Here is a 25684-nt window from a genome sequence, read left to right on the forward strand (position 1 = left end):
TTTGTATATTGGATTAAGGGTTTGGATTTCTACACTATAAAATGGGGACGGAGCGGGAGCTTGCGCTCTTGGTTCCTGGGATGATTAGCATGAGAGAGCAGAGGGAGCAGAGCAGAGAGCAGCGGAAAGAGGCCATGTGGCCAGGAGAAGCAGCCAAGATGGCGGAGTGCTGAGTGAGATGCCAGTTTGTGGAGAGTTTGTATCTGGGATAAGGAAGGAGATGGGGAACTGAGGAGAATAAGGCTGGTGAGCTAGAAACCTTTGATTCTAGGAAACTCGGATAAGTCGGTGGCTTTGTGAGCACTGAATGTGAGTGGGTTTTGGAGCCCAGTGTGTGTTTTACTTGCCCGCCGGGTGCAAGCTAGGATTAAAGATAATGGCCCACCAGTTTGTGGCTCCATTGTTTCTTTACCGACTGTCCGAATCCAGTGCGAACCTGCATGGGCCAGGAGGCGGCTGTGATGGTGGCCCTGGCCTTGCCTGCTGGCTTTACAACTATAAAGTGGGGAAGACTGGGAGTTTGCTCTCTCGGTTCCTGAGATTAGCGTTAGAGAGCAGAGCAGAGAAAGGCCACATGGAAGAGGCCAGGAGAAGCAGCCAAGATGGCGGAGTGCTGAAGGAAAAGCCAGTTTGTGCAGAGTTTGTGCAGGGAGACGGAAGGAGTTGGGAAACAGAGCTGAATAAATCTGGTGAGCTAGAAACCATTGATTCTAGGAAACTCGGATAAGTCAGTAGCTTTGTGAGCACTGAATGAGTGGGTTGGAGCCCAGTGTGTGTTTTTACTTGCCCACTGGGTGCAAGCTAGGATCAAAGATAATGGCCCACCAGTTTGTGGCTCTGTTGTTTCATTACCGTCTGTCTGAATCCAGTGTGAACCTGCATGGGCCAGGCGGCTGTGATGGTGGCCGTGGATACTAGCTTGACAATGATGTACAATAATTTTGCCTTTAATTTATGGGGTATACACGGACTACAGAATGCAGATTTCCTTGAATTAGCCTTACTTTGATTTTCATGTACAATATAATATATTCTTATAGTAAAATGTTAGAATTTATATGCAGTATATTCCTATGTTAAAATTTATTAAAACATTAGTAATTTGCTATAATTTTAAAATATACTGCTCACAAAAATTAGGGGATATTTTATCACTTCATATTCACTTTAAAATATCTCCTAGTTGTTTTGAGAAGTGTACTGTTGGTCAATTAAGTTTGTAAATATGATGTATATGTTTACTCGCTTATAGTTTGCATTGGGTGTGGGAGACAGGCTCTAAGCTGGAAAAGTCCTTATAGCCTAAGGCTTAGTTTTAAGACTAAGCCTTTCCCACCGTTCTAATACTAAGATCTTCTCAAAACCAAGCTTTTCCTCATACCCTTGACTGTTGCATGATAGGGGGTGGTGCACTCTTATGAGGAATTCCATTTATGCCTCAGATAACTGGCTTTGTATCAAAGACTTCCTTATTTGTATATTGGCTTAAAGGCTTTAATTTTCTTCAATATAAAATAAAGCAGACCTGGGGCTCTCTCCCTCTGTTCCTGCCATCAGCATTGCAGAGGCCTCCCAAATCTCTTGCCCTCCATGGCTTTTCTTGTGGCTTGCTTGACTTGGTGAGACACCAATAAACAGAATGGCCCACCATCCTCCGACTCCGCTGTTTCTTTACCGTATGCCCAAATTCAGTGAGAACTTGCATGTGAATGGCCACAATGTCAGCCCCTAGCCACCTATTACTTTATAAACAGAATCTTCCACAGCTGGTGTTGGGCAAACAAGTGTGTTAGGCTTGCTCGCTTGTACTTCGCCTGACTGGTGGATGAGCTCAGGGCAGCACCACGTGTGTATAGTCTATGTAAGGTTGCAGGTGCTTGCCCTCAGGGTGGCAGATTGTAGATTGGGGATTGGCCTGCCACCATTGGGAGGGGCCATTTTTGCTATTGTTTGTGGGAGAAGGGTCCCCCCCCTCCCGCCTGTTTGCTCATCAACCCTGAGAGAGAGAGAAGCAGTTTTCCCTGCCTGCTTGCTCGTCTACTGTTGCAATAAAAAGAATGGCCACCCATTTTCTGGCTCCACAGTTTCTTTATCGTCTCCCTGAATTTAATGTGAACCTGCACGGCCACAGCTGCCAGCCTTACAGGTGGTATTGTTTTTCCAAATGTATTTATCTGGTTTAAAATCTTTTGTTGTATTTTCAGTTGTCTAGTTCAGGTCTAGGCAGGCCAGGTACTGGTGGCTTCTGAAGTGCTCTTACTCTCCATCACTCAGTGTCAATAACCACATCCTATTCTTTCCCCACCTTCTCTTGCAATGGGATGTTAACTCGAAACACCCATCGCTTCAAACCTCCTTCATGGGCCAGGGTGAGCAACAAATGATTCTTTGCAAGAAAAGAAAGAAAAAAACTTTTATAATTAAATAAGCGGGTAGAGTAGAATTAGGGATATAAAGTTTGAAGGAATAAGAAGTGACATTTCTTTTTTCAGTAACTATAGCCCTGTGAACAATTTTACTCTTGACCTGAATATAGTGCACCAGATTGCTAACTGAATTGATCAAATTCCAAGTTGGAAATTAGTCATCACTTGATTTACCAGAGCTAAGCCTCTTGGGTCAAATTCTTTTAATTTGTTTTTTCCCATCTGGTCTATATGAATCCTTATTTAAGGGCTAAACTGCCAAAATGCTTTCAGAATGTCCATTACCAGAAATTTGAGGTATTTAGCTTACTCTCTCTTTTCAGGCTTCTTACCTAACATTCGCTTAAGAATTTCCCCTGGAGTCTCACCTGATAAGGGTAACTGAACAGTTGACATCCATCACATAACATGTTAGCAGGCTGGAAATTCTCAAGTCATGACAAAAAAAGAATAAGAGCCCACACAGGGCTTTCTAATCACGGGGCCCATTGTCCTGAGAAAAACAGAAACAAAAGACTTAAAGGCCTTAGACCTACGTCATTTCATACCGATGAATCGACTCAAGGAGCAGTAATTCTAGGCAATTAGAAATGAAAAGTCTAAAACTCCATGATAGTCTATGCCTATCTTTCCCATAACTAATAGACACTTACAGGCAGAGCTGATTTCTCCTTTCATCAAGAACATAAATTGACCTCTTCTCTCCTAAATAGTGCCCTTCTACAAGTGCAGCTCAAACCCCACTCCAGCTCAGCCTGCTCACTCCCTTGCTCCTGCACTACCTGTTACAGCATCTTGCTGACCAGTGGTAGTCAACCTGGTCCCTACCACACACTAGTGGGCGTTCCAGCTTTCATGGTGGGCGGTAGCGGAGCAACCAAAGTATAAATAAAAAGATAGATTTAACTATAGTAAGTTGTTTTATAAAGATTTATTCTGCCAAACTTAGCGAAAATCTGACATAAAATACTTGATAAGTAATTATTATTATATGCTTTTACTTGCTATAACTCTGTTTATAAATTTTATAAAGTAAAGTTATTTCCCTACTTTATAAATCACCATTACTGTGGAACCAGTGGGCAGTTAGAAAATTTTACTACTAACAGAGATACAAAAGTGGGTGGTAGGTATAAAAAGGGTGACTACCCCTGCTGTAGACCTTCACATGTGGCCTGTGCCCTCAACAATTTGAGGGAATGTAGTCCAGACATGGGGGATGAAACCCAAATGCTATGGCAGGTGACTTTGGTTTGCCCTGAGGGACCTCTGCTGTTGCTTAAGCCTCTTTGGAAGAAAGAAAGAAAGAGAGGGGGAGAGAGAGAGAAAGAAAGAGAGAGAGAGAAAGAAAGAGAGAGAGAGAGAAAGAAAACGAACTCAAAAAACTGTCTTAGTTAACTTCTGACAAGACTGATAGGCTTGACCTGTGGTGGCGCAGTGGATAAAGCATGGATCTGGAATGCTGAGGTTGCTGGTTCAAAACCCTGGGCTTGCCTGATCAAGTCACGTATGGGAGTTGATGCTTCCTGTACCTCCCCACCTTCTTTCTCTCACCACCCCCCCAAATAAATAAAATTTTTTTAAAAATTAAAAATAAAAAAGAATGATAGGCTTTCTCTAATAAGACAAGCAGATTATAGCTAAAAACTTACCTGATGGATACATTTGCTTTTTAACCATTTTGAACCTCCTGGACATATTGAAGCCTTCTGTTTGGAGGGAGAACCAAGAGCAGATTAGAAAGATTTTTGGACGAGATTTTCTAGGTGTATTTCCTTTTCCCAGTCATGCACAAGTTTCTGTGGAATCCTCTTAGCATGTCACAGGGCTTTTGCACAATTTTTTCTCCAGTGAAACTAGCCTAGTTAATTATTGTTTCCTTTTCCCAGAATGGAAATGTGAACCCATTGGTTGGTTGAATAACATCTTACCTCTTCAGTTCTATAGAAGGAGCACAGGGATTACTGTATAGTAGGTTAGGTTATTGGGTCTAAACCCTAGTTATATATACATCATCAGAATCTCTAATGAGTGTTTTTGAATACACTTGCCGAGGCCTCACCCTGGACCTATTGAATCAGTCCTCTTAATGGGGAGCTGAGCTAGGAGCTGGTCTGAGTACCTAGGTGCTAGCTCTGCAGGAGCTCACACAACCTGGTTGGTGGAGGAAAGGCAGAAGAACAGACATCTAATTAACACATAGCATTATAAATGCTCTAGGAGGGCCAAGCTTCTGCTTTTAATCAAGCCATTGGCATTCACTGAACATTTTAGAATGCTTGGTGCTGTATATGTTTTATCGTCACCTGATAAAGTATGTTTTTAGTTGCTCTTGCAGATTGGGAAACTTCACATCCGAAGTCTCAAGCCAGTTAGTGGCAGAGCTGAGATTTTAACACAGGACTGTTGGGCACCAAAGCCCTGTCCAATCCATTCCCCAGGGCAGTGGTGGGATTTAGCTGGGTTACACCGGTTTGGCAGAACTGATGATACCTAATTTTTTTTGGAGTTTGGCAATACAGTTGTTAAAATGACACTTGTAATCAGGTTCTCTCTAAGATGGTCACCTGGGCAGCCGCCCAGTGTGGAAATCACAAATTTACATTCCTTACTCTTTTTTCTTAACATTCATTTGTGCAACAGCATATTCTAAGTGCCTGTAGTGATGTTCATTCTGTCCATAGGTAAAAAAAATTTGACTGAAGGTGGGACATAATAGTGAAACTAAGAGACATTGATAAGAGTGTGGTGGTTACGGGGGGGAGGGGGGAATGGGAGAGGGATAGGGGGTGGGGAGGGGCACAAAGAAAACAAGATAGAAAGTGACAGAGGACAATCTGACTTTGGGTGGTGGGTATGCAACATAATTGAACGACAAGATAACCTGGACTTGTTATCTTTGAATATATGTATCCTGATTTATTGATGTCATCCCATTAAAAAAATAAAATTATTAAAAAAAAAAAAAAAAAAAAACTCAACTGTGTATACTTAAGTCCATTAAAGATATAATAAAGAGAGAGCGTAAGAGAAGCAAGCTGGAAAAAAAAAAAAAATTTTGACTGAACTATGCTTGTAGCATTTATTTATTCATTTCATAAAACTCATTATACCTTTGATGAAATACTACATTTTAATTCCCTCATGTTTATTACTTCAGTAAACAAACATATAAAGAGAAAAAGTGCTAAACAACCAGGGGGTGACAAGCTGTCATTGGAAATACCTGAAATAACAGTTTTACTGTTTTTTGTCAGGAATTAATATTTTTTCATTAATATTTTAAAACTTTCTTGTAACATAATCTAGTATTGTGTTTTATTGTTCTTATCTAAGTATTAAATGCATGGAATAATAAACTACCTTTCGGTACATTCTTATTTTTATACTGAAAATGGTCATTAGGGCAGAGAAGTGAGTGTTAAATTATTTGGATCTCCCCCCTGCCCCAGGGGCTCTTTGAACTACTGAGGCTCTGTTGCTCACACAGTTTAGCAGACCTAGTTTGATTCCTTGTACCAATGGATGCTGTAGCACTTTTTTCTGTGTTATGAGATACTTAATTTGTCTAAAACCTATATACTTCACTTTTTCCTTTTACTCAATGTTTGCATTTTAGAAACAAAACTATTGTTTTAGTAAAAATAATGCATGTACATTTTAACAAATTGCATCAATATGAAAAAAAAAAAAACAGGAGAGAAAGATTACTAAAATAATTCTTGAATTCCACCAAATTCTGGAATGGTTATTTCTAGATAGCCTACTCTATCACGCATTATGCAGGTGTTCTATATAAAATTTCATATCCTGAAGCATTGTATAGATCCAAGTATTAGCTTTGTCAGTAGTCCTCTGAAGTTAAAAAAAAAAAAAAAGAATATATCTTTAAAAAAAGAGGTTAGGGGTTTGCCCACATTTGTATGCATATTCATATGTAGATTCCTGACAGCTCAGACCACATACCTGGTGTCTTTGGGCTTATGACCCACTGTTCAGCATCCTTGCTGGCCTGCTTAATATCGAAGGGAGAGAAGAGAATACAAATTTTGCACAATGTTCAGACAAATGCTGAATTGTAATTTTTTTCTACAAACAAGGTTTTTTATTTGTTACCATTAAATATCCAAATTTTAAACAGATTTTTGGACTAGGGGCTCATAGCCATCTGCTTGTTCACCTTGAGCACTGGTCTCATCCCCAGTAGTTCTTCCAGAGCCATCACCTTCACCATGGAGCAACATGAGTTTTCCCAATTCAAACTTGGGATTCTTTAGCATTTTGACTTTTCGAACAGACATCATGGAAGTATATTTTCTGATGCTCTCTGGAATCAATTTATTGACCACTTTTTTTTTTTTTTTTTTTATGTGAAAGGAGGGGAGATTGTGAGACTTCCACATGCACCCTGACAGGTCCACCTGGCAACCCACATCTGGGGCTGATGCTTAAATAAACTGAGCTATTTTTAGCACTTGAGGCTGACACGCTCAGACAAACCAAGGGATCCTCAATACCCAGGGCTGGTGCTTGAACCAATTGAACCACTGGCTGCAGGAGGGGGAGAGAAGTAGATTGTCACTTCTCTTGTGTGCACTGACTGGAAGTTGAACCCAGAATGTCCATATGTCAAGCTGACACTCGAGCTACTGAGCAACCGGCCAGGGCCGTATTGACCACTTCTTTCTAGTCATTTGTCTACACCTCTCAGGTCATTAATTTCCGTAGTCATCTTCCATATTTGATAGACATGTTGATATTGAGCATAAGAGGTCTTTTGAATATGAGTGTGTTGGGCAGATAAAATATATTATGCTCACTTTGTTAAAGATGGTGCTGCCCACATAGAAGCCCGTCGCCCAGTGTTGGTCAAATAAGTTTGTAAATATGATATATATGTTTGCTTGCTTATGGTTTGCATTGGGTGTGGGGGACAGGCTGTAAGCAGGCAGGGACATTATAGCCTAAGGCTTAGTTTTTTAAAATTAGTTAATTAATTTATTTATTCATTTTAGAGAGGGGAGAGAGAGAGAGAGAGAGAGAGAGAGAGAGAGAAAGGGGGGAGGAGCAGGAAGCTTCAACTCTCATATGTGCCTTAGACCAGGCAAGTGCAGGATATTGAACTGGCGACCTCAGCATTCCAGGTTGATGCTTTATCCACTGCGCCATCACAGGTCAGGCATAAGGCTTAGTTTTAAGACTAAGCCTTTCCCACTCTTTTTGATGTGGGGTGGTGCACTCTCATGAGGAATCCCATTATGCCTCAGATGAGTAGCTTTGTATCAGAGACTTCCTTGTTTGTATATTGGATTAAAGATTTTGAATCTATACTATAAAGTGGGGCAGATTGGGAGCTTGCTCTCTCTGGGTTCCTGAGATTATTAGCATTAGAGAGGAGAGCAGAGAAAGGCCATGTGGAGGAGACCAGGAGAAGCAGCCAAGATGGTGGAGTGCTGAGTGAGAAGCCAGTTTGTGCAGGGAGAAGGAAGGAGATGGGGAACAGAGGTGAATAAGTCTGGTGAGCTAGAAACCTTTGATTCTAGGAAACTCGGGTAAGTCAGTAGCTTTGTGAGCACTGAATGAGTGGGTTTTGGAGCCCGGTGTGTGTTTTTTCTTGCCCACCGGGTACAAGCTAGGATTAAAGCTAATGGCCTACCAGTTCTTGGCTCCGTTGTTTCACTACCATCTGTCCGAATCCTATGCAAACCTGCACAGGCCAGGTGGCTGTGATGGTGGCCGCGACTACTGGCCATACAGATTGTTATATTTTTAGTAAAACCAACACAGAATTGTGAAAGCAAATAGCCATTGGTAGTCTTGACATAACATGAACTTCAGTCATGGTCTGCCATTTTTTGACATGGAATACAGTTTGTCATGGATGAGATCCATGCCATAGAAATCAGGCAGTTCCGCCTGACCTGTGGTGGCGCAGTGGATAAAGCATTGACCTGGAAATGCTGAGGTCGCCGGTTCGAAACCCTGGGCTTGCCTGGTCAAGGCACATATGGGAGTTGATGCTTCCAGCTCCTCCTCCCTTCTGTCTGTCTCTTCTCTCTAAAAATAAATAAATAAAATTAAAAAAAAAAAAAAAGAAATCAGGCAGTTCCCTCCTTCCTTCCCTCCCCCTCTCTCTTTCTTTCTTATACATTTTAGAGAGGGGAGAGAGAGAGAGAGAGAATGAGAAAGAAAGGGGTAGGAGCAGGAATCATCAACTCCCATATGTGTCTTGACCAGGCAAGTCCCGAGTTTCGCACCAGTGGGCTCAGTAACCAGGGTGACACTTTTTCTAAGGTGCCACCACAGGTTAGGCTGTCAGGCAGTTTTTGTCCTGAACATCCTCAGCATGAATTTTCTAAATGCAACTTTTTCATTCTGTAGATCATCTAGGCTCACTTCAAAAACACAACCTTTGAAAACTTCAGGAACAGCTCTGGCCCATTGGCTTAGTGGTAGAGTGTCGTCCCAGTGTGTGGACGTCCTGGGTTCGATTCCTGGTCAGGGCACACAAGAGAAGCAATAATCTGTTTCTTCACTCCTCCCTCCTCTCTCTCTCTGTTTTCTTTCCCACAGCCATGGCTTGATTGGCTCGAGCAAGTGGGCCTTAGACGCTCAGGATGACTCCATGGCCTCACCTCAGGCACTAAAAATGGCTCTGGTTGCAGTGGAGCAAAGGACCCAGGTGGGCAGAGCATTGCCCCCTGGTAGGATTTCCGGGTGGATCCTGGTCATCGTGCATGCGGGAGGCTGCCTCTCTGCCTCCACTCCTCTCACTAAAAAAGAAAAAAGAGAGAAACCATCAGATGCAATTTTGATTCCTGGAGCTCTAGTGTTCTTTTGTACTATAGTGAACACTGCTGTTGCTTCACACTGTGCCAACAGGCACATATACGGTGCATGTTCTTACTGCTCACCATGGAGAAAGCCAGGAGCTGAATTGTAATTTTCAGAAACTGAAATTTACTCATTTTTATTTTATTTTTTTGTGAAGATTAGTTTTCATTAAAATTGTTTTAAAAGATTTTGTAAGCTTCTAGGTACCATTTGCTTTTAAAGCTCTCGTCCTGCTGTTTCATGGGGGCTTACACCGTGCAGGAGGACGAGGGGAGCAACGGGGGGCTCTAATTTGGGCCAGTTGAGGAATACCTGGAACCTGGTTGAATTCATTTGGAATTGACCTGTGTTTTCAGACTCTGTGACTAAAAAGCAGCTTTCATCTGTGTATCTCTTCTTTTCATGCCCTTAGACTCTGTGTGATAGGGCACTGCCCTCGGTGTGCTGAAAAACAGCCCAGAGGATAAATGACAGCTTTAGGCCCTTTCCTGGAAGAAGCTGAAATCCATTGGCAGCAGTGATCAGTGCATGAATAATTATTTGAATCTAAATGAATACAATACTTACCTGGAGAGCTGCCCAGGGGCATCCTAAAAGTTGCATTAAAAAACAACAAAGCAGTATTTCCTTGAAAAATGCTACTACAAACTTCTTACCAAACCACCAAGGAGAGCCCATCTCTAAGTAAGAGTCAAGAGGTGTGCCTCAAGACAGCCCTTAGTTTAAGCTTAAATCTTTTTTTTTTTTAGAGACAGAGAGAGAGAGGGATAGACGGGGACAGACAGACAGGAACAGAGAGATTAGAAGCATCAATCATTATTAGTTTTTCATTGTGCGTTGCAACGCTTTAGTTGTTCATTGATTGCTTTCTCATATGTTCCTTGACCACGGGCCTTCAGCAGACCGAGTAACCCCTTGCTCGAGCCAGTGACCTTGGGCTCAAGCTGGTGAGCTTTTGCTCAAACCAGATGAGCCTGCGCTCAAGCTGGCGACCTCGGGGTCTCGAACTTGGGTCCTCCGCATCCCAGTCCGACGCTCTATCCACTGCGCCACCGCCTGGTCAGGCTAAGCTTAAATCTTGACAAGGACTTACTTTATGCCCTTGAGCAAACTCACTTTTATATTCCTTCATTTCTGAATTATAAAATGGCAAAATTATATTCATTTCTGAATTATAAAATGGCAAAGGAGCTTAACATGAACATCTAAGAAGTTGGCATGTGTAAGGAGTTCTGGGATCTGAAAGGTGCTACGAAGGGTGCAGTTCAGATTGTGAATGTCCAGGGCAGACCCCAAGGACCCACAGAGGGGTCCCTTCTGAGGCAGCAAGCTTCTGCAGATTAGCAGTAAGAGCTAAATTTCCTAATGGAGGGAAAGACCACTGTTACAAGGAAGATTTGCTTAAACATTTTTGTAGTACGTTTTCCTAAGTCTTTTATCTGGTAGGGCCACCAGATAAGAACCCTTAAGGATTTAGCTGTAAACCAAGGGGTTGAAAATAGGAAACATTTAAATTTTAAGAACTTGAGTAAAACAAAAATGCTTGGCTGACAGCCTGAGGGGAAATAAACCTTGTTTCCCGGTTTCCCAGAAAAAAAATAAATTATTACTGGAAAAGCTCAGGCCTCCAAGATCTTGTTTTTCTTTTCTCTTTTTAATCCACAGGAAACTTGCGGGTTGGGTCTTTCGATAGTTACCCATTGTTTAAAAGTTCTGTATTTCTACAATGCCTGCTTCCGAAGGGAATGCCTAGAGAAGACCAGAAGTTGAAATTATTTATTTAATCATTTTTTAAAAGTTAGTGTTTTGGACAGGACTCTGCCTTTTACCTGGTTTGTTAACTGAAATAGTCCTTATAGAAATGTCCTAATATTATAGAGTTAAACAAATGTTCAGACTAAAATGAATGGAAAGCCGTTTCAGGTCTCTTTGGTCAAACAGGGACCCGTACTATAAAACCATCAGTCTCCTGAGTCTGTTGGCTTGGGCAGATACTTGTATATTTGAAGATGCTGTGAGAAGTTGGCTGTCTTTCTAGACTGCTCCTGTCTCTCACCACTCATTTCCCATTTTTACCCACTCTCCATTGCCCCCAGATACCCATGTTATCCCGAGCCTCTTCAGCCCGCCCTTACATTACCTCAGAAACTCTCCTGAATCCCGCTCAGGTTTCTGGAGCCCTCTTTTGATTCCTTGTATTCTGTGTGAGGACACCGAAGTTCCCCAATCTCTTCTCTTACCAGCTTGTTCCTTTGACGGTGCTGGGTAGCCAGTTTTGCCTGTATTCATTCTTATTTATTTGATTTGTTCTTTCCTTAGCCACCCATACCTTATTCCCAGCCAGAAAGAGGGCTGGGCAACAGAATGAATAGCACAGAGTACTCTTCTTAAGTACTGCCATCCTGAAATATCTAAAGTCATGAAGTGAGACATCCAGAGTGTGCCTTAAGTCATCCTCTCCTGCCCTTCAGTTTGTGGACAAGTCCATCCTGAGTCGTGTGATTGATGGGGACAGAAGTCTCCATTTTCTCCTTTTCTTCTCCCTAGACCCCTTAGAGTGCCCAGGATCACTCAGGTTGGGAATAGAAGCCCTTGCCTTTGATCTCCAGTTTCTTTTGCTCAGCCTAGGACCTTCTCTCCCCTCCCAATGCAAGCATGTGCCTTGGGAAGGACCTCTTTTCCCTATTGGGCCCTTTTAATAAGCTTGACCAGCAGATACCAGGAGAGTCAGTCCAGGAAGTTGCAACATGGGTCTTTTTTCTTCAAGATGCTCTTGGATGATGCCAAGGGTCTTTTTGCCGGTAATGAACCCTCCCACTGTGAAGCTGTCTATGTTCTGTCCTGTTTGGTGCCATTATAAAGTTGCTTCCTGGAGTTTGCCTTCAATCTGTTGCTGTGAAAACATCATGTCAGCCTAGCTAATGTTTTGATTTTGTTGTAGGTGTGATGAGTTTCAGGGAGACCAGGGGTGGATGTGTGGGTTCTGTGTGTTTGTTTAAGCGTAACTACATTGTGTTTTAGACTGGTCTTTTCTGTTTTTTTCTCCCCTATTTTCAAGAGTAGAGGTAACCAACCCTCAGGAACTTAGGACCAGGTGAGTGCTTATTTATTCACTTAATGATAAGTAAGTAACAAGTATTTACTTATTCACTTAATAAGGACTTATTAAATGCCTGATTTATGCACAGACCTCTGCTGAATGAAAATGACACACCCACAGAAGTAGAAAACAGGATCTGACTAAAGGAGCCCTGCTGAGTAGTTACCTCAAGAATAATCAGTGTAGTTTGTATTGGCACAGTGTTTTTGAAGTATACAAAAATGCTTTTGAAATACGTTGAATGTTTCATTTCCTCAGTCATCCTAGGAAGGAATTTTCTGCATTGTATTGATGAGAACTCGAAGTGGGGAGAAGTTCTTTCCTGGCTCTTGAAGCCAGAAGAACAAGTGGACAGAAGCTTGGCCCCAGGCCCGGCCCATCTGTCCAGACCTGCACAGGTGGGAGTCTGGCAGCGCTGCCTGAATTCTGTGCCCTCGTTCGCTGTGGTGGCCACCTGTTGATCCTGTCGTACATTTTGGACTTTGCTCTCTGTGTTGGCCTCTTTTGGTTTTAGTGTACTCAGCTCCAGACCCTTGATACCTTCCAGGATGGTACTCAGAGTGGGTCATGGTTCCTGTATTTCTATTCCCAGATGCACCTGTTTTTATGCATTAATACACTGCTCACAAAAATTGGGGTTACTTTATAGCTTCATATTAATTTTGAAATATCCCCTAATTTGTGTGAGCAGTATATATCTAAAATTGTGATACACTTTATTGTCAGCACTGAAATTCACTTTGTTCCGTAGTGTTTGCCTCTGCCGGTTACCTGGGACACTTCCAACTGAGTCCCCAGGTTCGAGTTCTTGCCTGAGAGCTCTTGGAATGTGGTGGTGGTGGGAATTCAGAATGTAGACCGACCCGAGCTCTGCTTTATGGTTCAAATCTTAGGGGGAAATTTCCTCGTCCCTCTGCCGGCTTCCAAGGGCTCCTTGCCGTTCTTTCTGCACGGCAGACTTATTTCTTTGTGGCCTTTTAGTGCCCCAGCTCTGGGAGGGGGCTCCCTTTTCAACTCCCCATCTCAGGTATGTTTGCTTTCTCAGTAGTACATAAAAAACTGTCCACCTCCTGGTAATGACATCTCAGAGTTGATGAAAACCGACTGTGTGGTAAGAGTGACTCTGGGTGGCTGTGTGTGTTGCTTGCTCAGTCTTCTCTGGCTCGAGGGGAACGTGTGGGTGTCCTTGCTCCCCGCCCCCAGGCTGAGGCTTGCTCACCTGCTGAAACTCCCATTCTGTTCTCCCTCCTGGCAGCCGCCCTGACTTGGTTACTTGCTGGTTGCACCCATGAGACAGAAATACAATGTTAATAAATATTTCTACATGTAATAGAGAAACAAGCCTTAAAAATAATCATTTACCATCTGCTCAGATGAGTTACTAGGAAAAACAGTGACATTTTCTGATTCAGTAACTTAACTATTCTTGTGCCTCCTGTAAGGTATATCACAAACAGATTATTAAATGTCAAAATCGCATGTCCTGAGAGAAAATTTCTTGGTCTCTGAAGCAAACGTGCACAACAAAGGATACCTGATTCTCCCTTGTCCCAGGGAAGGTCCCAAGCAAGCTACTCAGTTCTCAGTTACCGGGTTTCACAGTTGCAATCTGCAGTAAAATGGGGTTGGAGATACGCCTCCTGTGTGTCTGCAGGGGAATGGGTGTAATAAAGTAGAGGGGAGAATTGAGCTAATGGACTCCCAAGGCCTATGACAGGGGAAGTGTTGTAAACAGCAGACAATAACAATAACATTCTTACTGAGCGCCTGCTACATGTCAGGCACTTTACTAGGTTCTTCCCGTATATTAGCTCATCTGTTAATGGAACATGAGTGCTCATTTTAACAACAAAGGGAATAATGCAGGAATAAGAGGTGATAATTAATTGAAAGCATAGGCAAGTTTCAGGTGAAAGGTGATCGAAGGGAACTGAGAGGCTGCAGAAAGCTTAGTCAAAGTCTGGTTGTTGAAGGTTGTCTAATAAAAAGGCAAAGTCAGGGTATAATTGGTTGGTGGGAATAAAATCCTGGTATATAAGCAGTTCTAGAAGTGATAGGTGTCTGTTGTTTCTGCTATCAGTATGTTTGCATACCACCCACAAATATTTCTCTACTCCTTTACTTTGAGACAAAGGGTGTGAATTCACAGGTTCAGTTGGAAATATTAACTATATAGTACATGCCTGACCCAAGTGGTGGCGCAGTGGATAGAGTGTTGGCCTGGGACACTGAGAACCCGTGTTTGAAACCGTGAGGTCGCTGACTTGAGCACAGGCTCACCAGCTTGAGTGTGGGGTTGCTGGCTTTAGTGTGGAATCCATAGACACGACCCCATGGTCTCTGGCTTGAGCCCCAAGTCGTTGGCTTGAGCAAGGGGTCACTGGCTCAGCTAGAGCTGCCCCCACCCGCCACCAAGGCACATATGAGAAGCAGTCTGTGAACAGCTAAGTGCCGCAGCTACGAGTTGGTTTATCTCAGCCTTCCATTTTCTCTCTCTCATGAAAAATATATATATGTTTGTATACACACACAAACACAATACAGTTTATGCACAGCAAACAGAATTATTGATAAAAGTTATGTGACTCACATACACAAAAGAATGGCCTCATTAGCACCCTGAATTCATAAGGCTTCCCCCTGGGCAGCCTAAACCCAGAAGTGTCCCGTGGTCTCCAGAGTAGTCCCCTCTAAGATTTAAGACTTCCGTCCTCTCCCTTAGAGGATTGTCAGTTAGACTCAGGCTCAACCATTCCATGCTGTTCTGTTCCTTGTCTACACACCCAGCCCAGACCCCCCTCTGACCCCACCACTCCTGTACACCTCCACTAGGCAAGTCATTTTCCTCTCCTCAGCCAGAGCACTAATTCCTAAAACCTAACCCAGTCCTGTTGCTTCAGAGCTCCGGTGACTTTCACTGACTCCTACTGCTTTCAGAAGAAAGTCCAAACTCCTGGGCTTGGCATACAAATCCCTTAGTCATCCGGCCTTGGCATATTTACTTTCCCACAGCTCCTTCAAACACACCCCATCCTGTGGTCTTTTCTTGCCTTCGCATCTGTTGTGTGTACACTTCTCCTGGCAGGACCAACTTACTCATCTTTAAAACTCACTTCAAGAGTGATGTCCTCCGGTAACCCCTTCCCACAAACCTAGTTTGGGATCTTTCTTAGCCTCTGTGTTTCTGTAGCTCTCTGCTCACATCAAGAAGATGAGTGTGTAACATAACAGTTAAACTACAGTGTGTCTTAGTAACCTCCCTCCCATCACTCTGTGTGTCAGGAGTGCAGAGCTGTAGCGTTGATCCCAGTCTCCCTAGGATGAGCACTGTATCTAGCCCTTAATAGTCACTTAATAAAGATTTGAATGAAAAGGAAGGGATATTTGACCTTCAAGCTAAGGATGACTAGTAGTTGACCAAGCCTTAGAAAGTAGCAGTGACATTCTGTTCAAGCCAGAGTTCACGTTTTCCTTTAACATCAGATACCAGCAGCCAGCTTTTCTAGATTTTCTTGGCCAAAAATGTTACTGAAATTCCATACTTCCAGATTTTGGTCTCTGGGATAATACTGATACAGTCACAGCATGTAATTATTTGTCTGGATAATTGTGCTTTATCTTGGGATTCTAAGAGAAGAGGTTAAAGGAATCAATGGTTTAGTAATTGTATTGTTAATCTTAAAAGGAGAGTTGAATGGGAAATATTTGAAAAGCTAGTTAAAGAAGATATTTTGGGGAGCATGGAAGAGATCATTGCTTATCACACGTACTGTAATGGGTGTGGATTGAGGTTTCATGCGAAATAAAGCAGCTTGTGTGTGTGGGTTTTTCCTTTTATTTTTCTTTACAATTTGTATTTTCCCATGCCGATTTAGCAACCTTCAAGGTGCAGGGCAATGCCTTCCTTGTGGATGGGGCTTTAAAATTAATTCTGTAGCTGCACATTGAGTTAGAGAGAGAGAGAGAGAGAGAGAGAGAGTGTGTGTGTGTGTGTGTGTGTAGGGAGAAAGATATTTTCATTCTGATGAGCTACACTGAGTATTTAACTTTGTATTGATTAGCACAGGAAGGATGCCTGGGAGCCTCCTCAAATAAGATCTTGAAAGTGAGTGTTTTAGCAAAGCAAACGGGCCAAAGCAACAGGGCTCTTTCCCTGCGAATGTTAGAAGCTTCTGTACTGTTTTCTGCCCAATCTTGACTTTTGTACATACTTATTTTTAGTGTCCCACAAGACAGGGAATGAAAGATTTTTATAGGCTACTAAGTACTGCTACTTATTACATCTTTTCCTGCTATTCAGGTTACTACCAACAGTGCCACTCTTACTCATAAGACTCCTAATTAAGTCTCTTTGCCTATAGTGCAAAATCCAGATGGCTGAACCGGGTCTGTAACTCAACTTGTCTTTTCAATCTTAATGTTTGAATAGTTTTAGGTGCAGGTAAAAACCCAAGAACACCCCAAATCAGATTGTTTGATACAATAAGGAAAGGCTATCTTTTATTTCTTTCTTTCAGATTTTACTTACTGATTTTTAGAGAGAGGAGAGAGAGAGAGAGAGAGAGAGAGAGAGAGAGAGAGAGAGAGGCGTGGTGCAGGGGCTGGAAGCATCAACTCTTAGTAGTTGCTTCTCATATGTGCCCAGACCAGGCAAGGCTCGAACTTCAAACCGGCCACCCGAGCATTGGAGGTCAGCACTTCGTCCATTGTGCCACCATAGGTCAGGCAAGGTCATCTTTTTCAGAACAGAAGTCCAGAGAGCAGCTGTCGAGGTTGATTCAGTGACATAATGATGTAACCAGAAGCCCAGGTTGTTGCTGTCATTCCACTGCTATGTACCACACCAGATCCTGAACATTACTGTTCAGCTTCCTACCTGCTGTGCATTCTATTATGTAAGCCCTTGATGGGACGTCCAGTTTCCCTTAGGCCCAGAGAGCCACCCTCTCCAGAGTGCAAGCCACTGCAGACTTGCCTGGCCCTTCTAGATTCCCCTGTTCAAACCTCTGCACCTTTCAGGAACATTTTATCCAGAGCTTTATTTAATCCAGTTATGTGCCGCTTTTTGACAATTTCTACTTTATTCCACTCCAGCAACTCCTTACTTTCACTTTTATCAGAAGGAAAAATTATCCTGGTTAATGGGAATAGTTGTCCTCTCAACCCCATCCCATTCTTTCTCAAATCTGCTAATCCCAGTTCCTCTGTTTTCTTCAGATACTAACAAGTATTATCATCTCTGGACAATAACAATGTAAAAGCTTTTGTTTGAGACTTTGTTGATTCTTCTTTTATCTCCTTGTCTTTCTTTATATATGATAACACTTTCTTTGTTTAGAAAACCCAGGATAGTATGGTACTGATAACCCATTTTGTATGGTTAAATATTTATTTAATTATGACTAATAATGGCTAATACTTGATATCATAAGTAAGGTTTCCTACAGCAGTGGTTCTTAAATTTTATAATGCATTAGAATCAATAGGCATCCTTACTTAAATATAGACTGCTGGGCCCTACCCCAAAGAAGTTCTCATTCAGTAAGTCTGCAGTAAGACTTGAGAATTTATATTTCTAGTAAGTTTCCTAGTGATGGTGATATTGCTTATTTGGAGATCACATTTTGAGAACCACTGTCATTTGGGACCAAGAAATAATCCAGGAATCTTCTCTGGTTGAATGTTTAATGTCAAAATATTTAGAATTTTTTAGATAATGTTTTTTAGATACTTTTCCTAATGGTGGGTACTCAGAGTATTTCATATTGGACCCACAATATATTAAAGATTTAAAAAGGAAATTTTAAATCAGAACATATGAGATATTGCCTTAAACATAAAGAAAGTTAATATTTTTCATAACATAACTCCAGAGAGCAACTTTTGGGGTTATTGATTAAGTGGCTCACTGTTATCATGGAAGACTTGGGTTCTTATTGTCTGTTCACTCAGCTCTTCACCACGTGTCTTCAGATTTGCTCTGCATGGTAGCCAAGTGGCTGCAGAAGTGCCAAGTATCACATCCAGATCACATACAAATACACACTGGTTTGCATCTTAGTTTATGTAGCAGAGTTAACTGTTGGGGAACCTGAAATGGAACATCCAGTGGTTCTATCAAACAGCAGTCACTGACAGGCAAGTTCATTAACTGTGTGATCTTTATCCTTCGTGGAAGGTGAAGACATTGCTTATGCAAGAATTGTGTTGATGTGGTTCTTTCTCTACCTACACTGTAATTATTTTAGGCTTTTGATGAATATTTTTAAAACCTCTTACTACTTTCAGGGTATATTATAGAACCTTCCTGCTCCAGTGATTCTTTCCGCAGGACAATAGCATGAAGAAAGATATCAATAGTGTGTCACTGTCTGGAATCCTGGCCTATCCAACAGAATATGAAACCGTGGATGAACGCACCATTTGTGCCAGAGTCTAGTTGTACACAGAACTCAACGAATGGGAATGGGCAGTGAGCTCACTCAATAGGCCCCCCTGCTCCTACTATATTTCTTACTTGGGGTATAAATAGAGCTTCCTTTTCTGACGTCACACTTGTACCATATGACCCACTTCTATTTCCTACTCCTTTCCTACACCTTAACTGAGATTTGGCTATCTTGGCTATCATCTTGCATTTCAAGAAGGTAACTATAACTTGGGCCTTTTCTGCTGTGTCTGGAATTCTGGTTTTGTTCAGGATAAGCTTATAAACAGAGTCTCACAGACCTATTTCCTGACAATTGTCCAAATGACATTGTTGGCACCAGCTCTATAAAGAGTTTCAGTGTGTCTTGTCAATTGGAGGCAGAATATTTGGTAAAGAATGTATTGATTCTTTACTCCCAGGTTCTAAGAAAACTTTAAGTTGTTTATTTTTTTCAAAATGGATTGACTTGTTGTCTTTCGTAAGCTTGTGGAATTTGACTTTTGCCATTGAAGATGTGCTTGGTTCCTTATATACTGCTCACAAAAAAAATTAGGGGATATTTCCAAATGAATATGAAGTGATAAAATATTGACTAATTTTTGTGAGAAGTGTAGTTCTCTGCTGTAGATTCCTATAATCCTCAAACCAATGGGAGTATTGAAATTTCCCACTCTGACTCTTCCATGGAGGGATTCTTTTCCCTCCCATCCAGTTTACCACCCCTGCCAGAAACAGATAGAGAAGGGGACATAGCCATGTCCACAGTATAGGGGCAACTTACTCTTTTTTTAACCTAAGGCTGAGCAAATGGATTTGACTACATTTATTTTTGTGTATTGTAACACATTCACCTAAACAAGGTTGATGATTTAGAAGCTTTTAAAATGCATAGTATTTAAAAAGCCATACCTCAGAGTAAGCCCTGCATTCCTTAAGGAGCCCCATAAGAGATACATTTTCCCCCACAGATCTGATGGTATACACGCTGTCTTACCAGGCTTTGAGAATTGCCTCCAAGCTGTCTTTTTACCTGAGCTGGGATTATATGCCACTTTATTTTACTAAAATATACATCTACCTTACAATTTTCTCTCATTCTTATCGTTGGCAGAATAAGTTTCCCTAAACCCACCTTATTTCCATATGCAGATTTGATCTTGGATGATTTTACCAGTGTTACTTCCTTCACCTTCCGTGTGCATGTATGTGTGTGTGTGTGTGTGTGTGTGTGTGTGTGTGTGTGTGTGTGTGTGTTGGGGACCCAAAAGCTCTTGTCCCCAATCCCATGCTTTGTGAAATATAAAACTATCTTAACTGCTCATGCCAGTGAAAGTGATGTACCTTTGAATGGAAATTTGTCTCTGGGACACACATCAGCATTCTAAAATGTCTCTCTCCCTGCTGAAATCAAATTTTAAAAGGGAGTGCTCAATTTTTGTGGGGTTTTGTTTATTTGTATGTTTGTGACAGAGAGACAGACAGAGAAAGGGACACATAGAGACCGACAGACAGGAAGGGAAAGAGATGAGAAGCATCAATTCATTGCAGCTCCTTAGTTGTTCATTGATTGCTTTCTCATATGTGCCTTGACCATGGTGCTATAGCAGAGTGAGTGACCCCTTGCTCGAGCCAGTAACCTTGGGCTTCAAGCCAGCTACCTTTGGCCTCAAGTGAACAACCATGGGGTCATGTCTATGATCCCACACTCAAGCCAGTGACCCCATGCTCAAGCTGATGAGCCCATGCTTAAGTGGGATGAGCCCACACTCAGGTTGGTGACCTCGGGTTTTCGAACCTGGGTCCTCCGTATCCCAGTGTGATGCTCTATCCACTGTGCCACTGCCTGGTCAGGCTGTGTTGATTTTTTTTTTCCATTTTTCCGAAGCTAGAAACGGGGTGGCAGTCAGACAGACTCCCGCATGCGCCGACCGGGATCCACCCGGCATGCCCACCAGGGGGCGATGCTTTGCCCCTCTGGGGCGTTGCTCTGTTGCATCCAGAGCCATTCTAGTGCCTGAGGTAGAGGCCACAGAGCCATCCCCAGCTCCCGGGCCATCTTTGCTCCAGTGGAGCCTCGCTGCAGGAGGGGAAGAGAGAGACAGAGAGGAAGGAGAGGGGGAGGGGTGGAGAAGCAGATGGGCGCCTCTCCTGTGTGCCCTGGCTAGGAATCAAACCCGGGACTCCTGCACACCAGGCCGACGCTCTACCACTAAGCCAACCGGCCAGGGCCTATGTTGATTTTTAATAGGCATTGCCCAGAGCTGTGTTGATAGCCCACACTGATTTTCTGTTTACCACCAGTGATACTTCAAGCTTGAAAAATGTAGTCCTGTATGGGGGAAAGCCCTGCAGTGGAGAGAAATTCAGCTGGAAGAAACCAGGTTCCCCCTGAACATGATAATACACGTATTTTTTGTGTGACAGAGAAAGACAGATAGGAAGGGAGAGAGATGAGAAGCATCAATTTTTCATTGCAGCTCCTTAGTTGTTCATTGATTGCTTTCTCATATGTGCCTTGACTGGGGGCTAGAGCAGAGTGAGTGACCCCTTGCTCAAACCAGTGACTTTGGGCTTAAGCCAGCAACCTTGGGCTTCTAGCCAGCAATCTCTGGACTCAAGCCAGCAACCATGGAGTCATGTCTATGAGCCCATTCTTAAGCTGGCGAACCAGTGCTCAAGCTGGTAAGCCTGTGCTCAAGTGGGATGAGCCCACACTCAAGCTGGTGACCTCAGGGTTTCAAACCTGGGTTCTCTACATTCCAGTCTAATGGTCTCTATCCACTGTCCCACTGCCTGGTCAGGCTGGACGTGAAGGAATTAGATGTGTGCAGTATGTTTAAAGTGGTCTGTACATGTATGTGTATAGTGTCATTATCAGATAAACAAATGAAAGTCTTCTTACCTAATTATTTGCTTTGTTAGAATTCACCTCATCACATGTTGGCATTGGACATTGGAAGTAAAGTAGAACATCCATCTTGATAGTCCTTCTCTGTTGGTACTCCTTACATCCTTTCCAAAAGGTGGGCTTGTTTTATGAAATGGCTAATGAGAGCCTCACCACCACCACCACCACCACCATTAGCACACAAATGGAACAGGGTGTCTGAGCATTGAGATTCCAAAGAATTTTAAGGCTTAGGGCAGCACTTAACAAAGTTGGAAGAGATGCACCCTCAAACCCGCTCACTTGTGTTTCACTAAGATAGTGAGAAAGAATAACCTTTCTCTTTGAGGGTAACATACACAGAACCATTTTCTTATTCTCTCTCACCCTTAAAATTAGACATTATTTTTATAGTAACTTCTCTGAATTAACTGACATTTGGGCGAACTAAAAACTGGAAAGAAGATAGTGGAGTTCAGTGGCAGGTCTGGTTTTGCACAGGTGTTTGATTTCACTAATCTTTAGTAGTGCGTACACTTATGGTAAGTTTCCTACCCCAGATTTTGACTTCATGGACATGCCTAGTCACCAGCACTGAGGGATGGTTTGCATTTCTATGAGCGGCCGGCTGGTAGAATTCACCTTCTTTGAGAGATAGAAAAATTTAAGCTAGACTGAACTATGAGTATGTGGGGGGAGGGGCAGGGGGGGCGTAATTCTAACCTAAAATTTATGTGAATTTCTAAAGAGAATGCTTTAGAACTAGTTGACTAATTTCTCTGTGTCCTTTACAGTAAGTGTAGGTACTTGTCATCTTTTTTTCTCTTCCATCTGATGAGCTTATACTATAGATGGAAGAAAGCTAGTACTTCCTTTCTGTATTTTGAGAGTTTTATTTCTGTTCTTCTCCTTGGCAGCCTGTCTTCTTCATAAGCCAGTGTCGACATGATGGCGAGGGTAAGTATCCACGGTGTCTTTTTGTTGCATGTTTACATGAGTAAATGTATCTTTTTCAAACCTACTTTAGTTCCATGTTAAATTTGTTGTGAACCAGTTTTATAAACAAAAATGGAAAGCCTATTTGGAGATGTAAAAAAATAGTGAAGGCAAAGTCAGTTTTTAAGCATTTGCTAAATCATAGTTTCAAAATATTTTACACTTTAAAACAGAAGTTTTGAACCGTGGATTTGTTGAGGGGGGCAGGGGTCACAGTCCTCCATCTCCATCTTTCTTTGAAATCTTGTGCTCATTTGTACGTATATCTCTCTATATATTTGAATTTTCTCAAGAAAAGTTCCATTACTTTCATAAGTTTTACAAAGCCACAGCCTTAAAATAACTTTTTGTTGGCTAACGTTTACTATAGTTGTTTTAAGATCTGCTTTTTACTATTTAAAAATAATTTTCAGTATTAGTTACATCTTTAAATGTTTCTTCTGCAGAATAAAATTCTTTTTGCTATATATATTGTTTAATTTATTGTCCACTCAAAATTTTGGTCCAAATTCTAGGAGTCTCCTCCTAAGAGAATTTGGTTTAAAAACAGAAGATTTTAACACAGATTAACTAGATACAGCTTTGATCTGATTTGTTTTGCATGTAGGAAAATGTACCCTCTGCAAGTCCATGATGTGTCATTATATAGAGCACTTGTCATTCTTCACCTTGGTTGCGTTGATTCCTGCGCATGCTGTGTCTGTGGGAAAGCCAGTTGTTTTTGTTTAAACCTCTGATATAGAGGGAACAGAAGTGGTAGATTCTGACCTGCTGAGTCTGAACACTGGGCTATGTTGTCCTCTGGAAAGCAGTTAAACAAAGCACAGATTTTTAAATCAACGTGGTCAGTATGGTTTCAATCAAGATGGATAAGTACCTATGATTTCATTGTATTTGCTACTCTTTTGAAAAGAATTATCAATTACTATTAACCTATGTAAGAATTAGGCTGTAAGTTAATAGTCAGTGAAATAAGAGAAATCACACTTTTGAGAAATGAAATCCCTAATGTTTAAAAGTTGACATATATATATAATGATCTATACAACAAAAGCCAAGTAAAGGGTTGAGAAAGTATTTCATGATTTGACTACAGATTATATTTTTTACTTTAGTAATATGACCGAGTTACAAAATTAAATATTTATTTCAGGCCTGACCAGGCAGTGGCACAGTGGATAGAGCATCAGACTGGGATGCAGAGGACACAGGTTCAAAACTCTGAGGTTGCAGGTCTGAGTGCAGGCTCATCCAGCTTGAGCATGGAGTCGCCAGCTTAAGCGCGGCATCATAGACGTGACCTCATGGTCACAGGCTTGAGCCCAAAGGTCGCTGGCTTGAAGCCCAAGGTCGCTGACTTGAGCAAGGGGTCACTAGCTCTGCTGTAGCCCCCTGGTCAAGGCACATTTGAGAAAGCAATCAATGAACAACTAAAGTGCCACAACAAAAGAATTGATGTTTCTCATCTCTCTTCCTGCCTGTTCCTATCTGTCCCACTCTGTCTCTCTCTCTCTCTCTGTCTCTGTCACAAAAAAAGTATATTTATTTCAGTTAGCATTTATTGAATACTTTGTGCTCAGCACTAGACCACACTCTTGCAGGAATAATAAAAGAACGTAAGCATGGTGATCAACCCCTGGAGCTAACTCTTGAGGACAGGGCAGGCACCTAATAACGTCATTTCCTGCCCCTTTATGTTTTTCCAAATTTGTATAAGATACCTATTTTGATTGTCAGACCTTTGGAAAATATGAATATTACCAGTACCACAAGGAAATGTTTTTTGAACATTTAAAAAATAAATTATAGTTAAAATAAAGGTTCTGCCTGACCTATGGTGGCGCAGTGGATAAAGCTTCGACCTGGAACGCTGAGGTCGCTGGTTCAAAACCCTGAGCTTGCCTGGTCAAGGCACATATGGGAGTTGATGCTTTCTGCTCCTCCCTTCTCTCTCTCTCTCTCTCTCTCTCTCTCTCTCTCTCTCTCTCTCCTCTCTAAAATGAATAAATAAATAAAGTTTTAAAATAAAGGTTCTATTTCTCCACCAGAGAAGAAGCTATTCTAGCTAATTGAGCTTTCCAAAGGGCACAGGATTTGTCCTTCTAATTTTATCTTCTCTGCTCCTCTCTCACTTTAACCATTTTAGTTTGAAAACTTTGTGAAATTGAATACACTTGCAGACTTTCTTAAATATAACTGAACATAATTTAAGCTTCCTTTAGTTAGGTTAGGTCTATCGTTGTCAATTGTAATTTCTGTATCATGCTGTTAAGTGTCCCAAGGAACTGTACAGTTCATAGGGCTGTTTGCCCCAACATATCTGCTTTTTAAGCATCATTTTTAAATGTCTTCCCTTGTGATAGGATTTTTCCTTTGAGTTACTAGACATTCTAAAGCAATCCCATGATTTTATAATCTTGACTAGAGTTATGGATGGGTGGTGGGGAACGCAAACAATCAAAGTTAGTTGAACCATATGTGAAAGAAGAGTGAACTGGCCTTGGGTTTGGCGTTTCTGTATGAGTTCAGTTCCTAGATTTTTTTTGATAGTTACTTATTTTAAAAATTATTTTCTGTTCTCATTGGTGACCCAGACAGAATGGCTAGATAAATAAGTACTGCATAGATATGTTATTATCACATAATGTTGTTCTATAATATTTCTTGGCATTATAAACAGGTATACTATTGTATTTACTTTTATTATATTGATAAAATATGAGACAAACAATGCAGAAGCTAAAGTTTAATAATCCTATCATTTTATACCTCTCTGGATTTTTCTCTGCCTCCCTATGCAACTTCATCAAGTCATTTGAACTATTTATCTTTGACACTGGCCAGGTTCCAAATTAATGAAAACGACAGAAAACAAATGTAGTTTGTTAGCGTCCATATTCTTTTCCCATTTAATGTATATTTAATCCCTAAGCTTTTATTTTTCTTTTTAATTAAAAAAAATTTTATTGGCCCTGGCTGGTTGGCTTAGTGGTAGAGCATTGGCCTGGAAT

General features: G+C 41.6%; 1 protein-coding gene across 4 annotated transcripts in view; it reads left to right on the plus strand.

The window, feature by feature from the left end:
- The window catches only part of KANK1 (KN motif and ankyrin repeat domains 1), a 249516-nt gene that overhangs the window by 116839 nt on the left and 106993 nt on the right, over nucleotides 1–25684 (plus strand). For 3 of the 4 annotated variants that reach the window (XM_066368045.1, XM_066368049.1, XM_066368047.1), the window contains exon 3: nucleotides 22595–22634. The exons of the other annotated variant lie outside the window; for it this stretch is intronic. The gene's annotated coding sequence lies outside the window, so the exon portion shown is untranslated. The remainder of the gene's footprint in view (nucleotides 1–22594; nucleotides 22635–25684) is intronic. 4 annotated transcript variants of the gene reach the window in all.

Source organism: Saccopteryx leptura, chromosome 2, assembly GCF_036850995.1.
Source record: "Saccopteryx leptura isolate mSacLep1 chromosome 2, mSacLep1_pri_phased_curated, whole genome shotgun sequence".
NCBI classification, from domain to species: domain Eukaryota; kingdom Metazoa; phylum Chordata; class Mammalia; order Chiroptera; family Emballonuridae; genus Saccopteryx; species Saccopteryx leptura.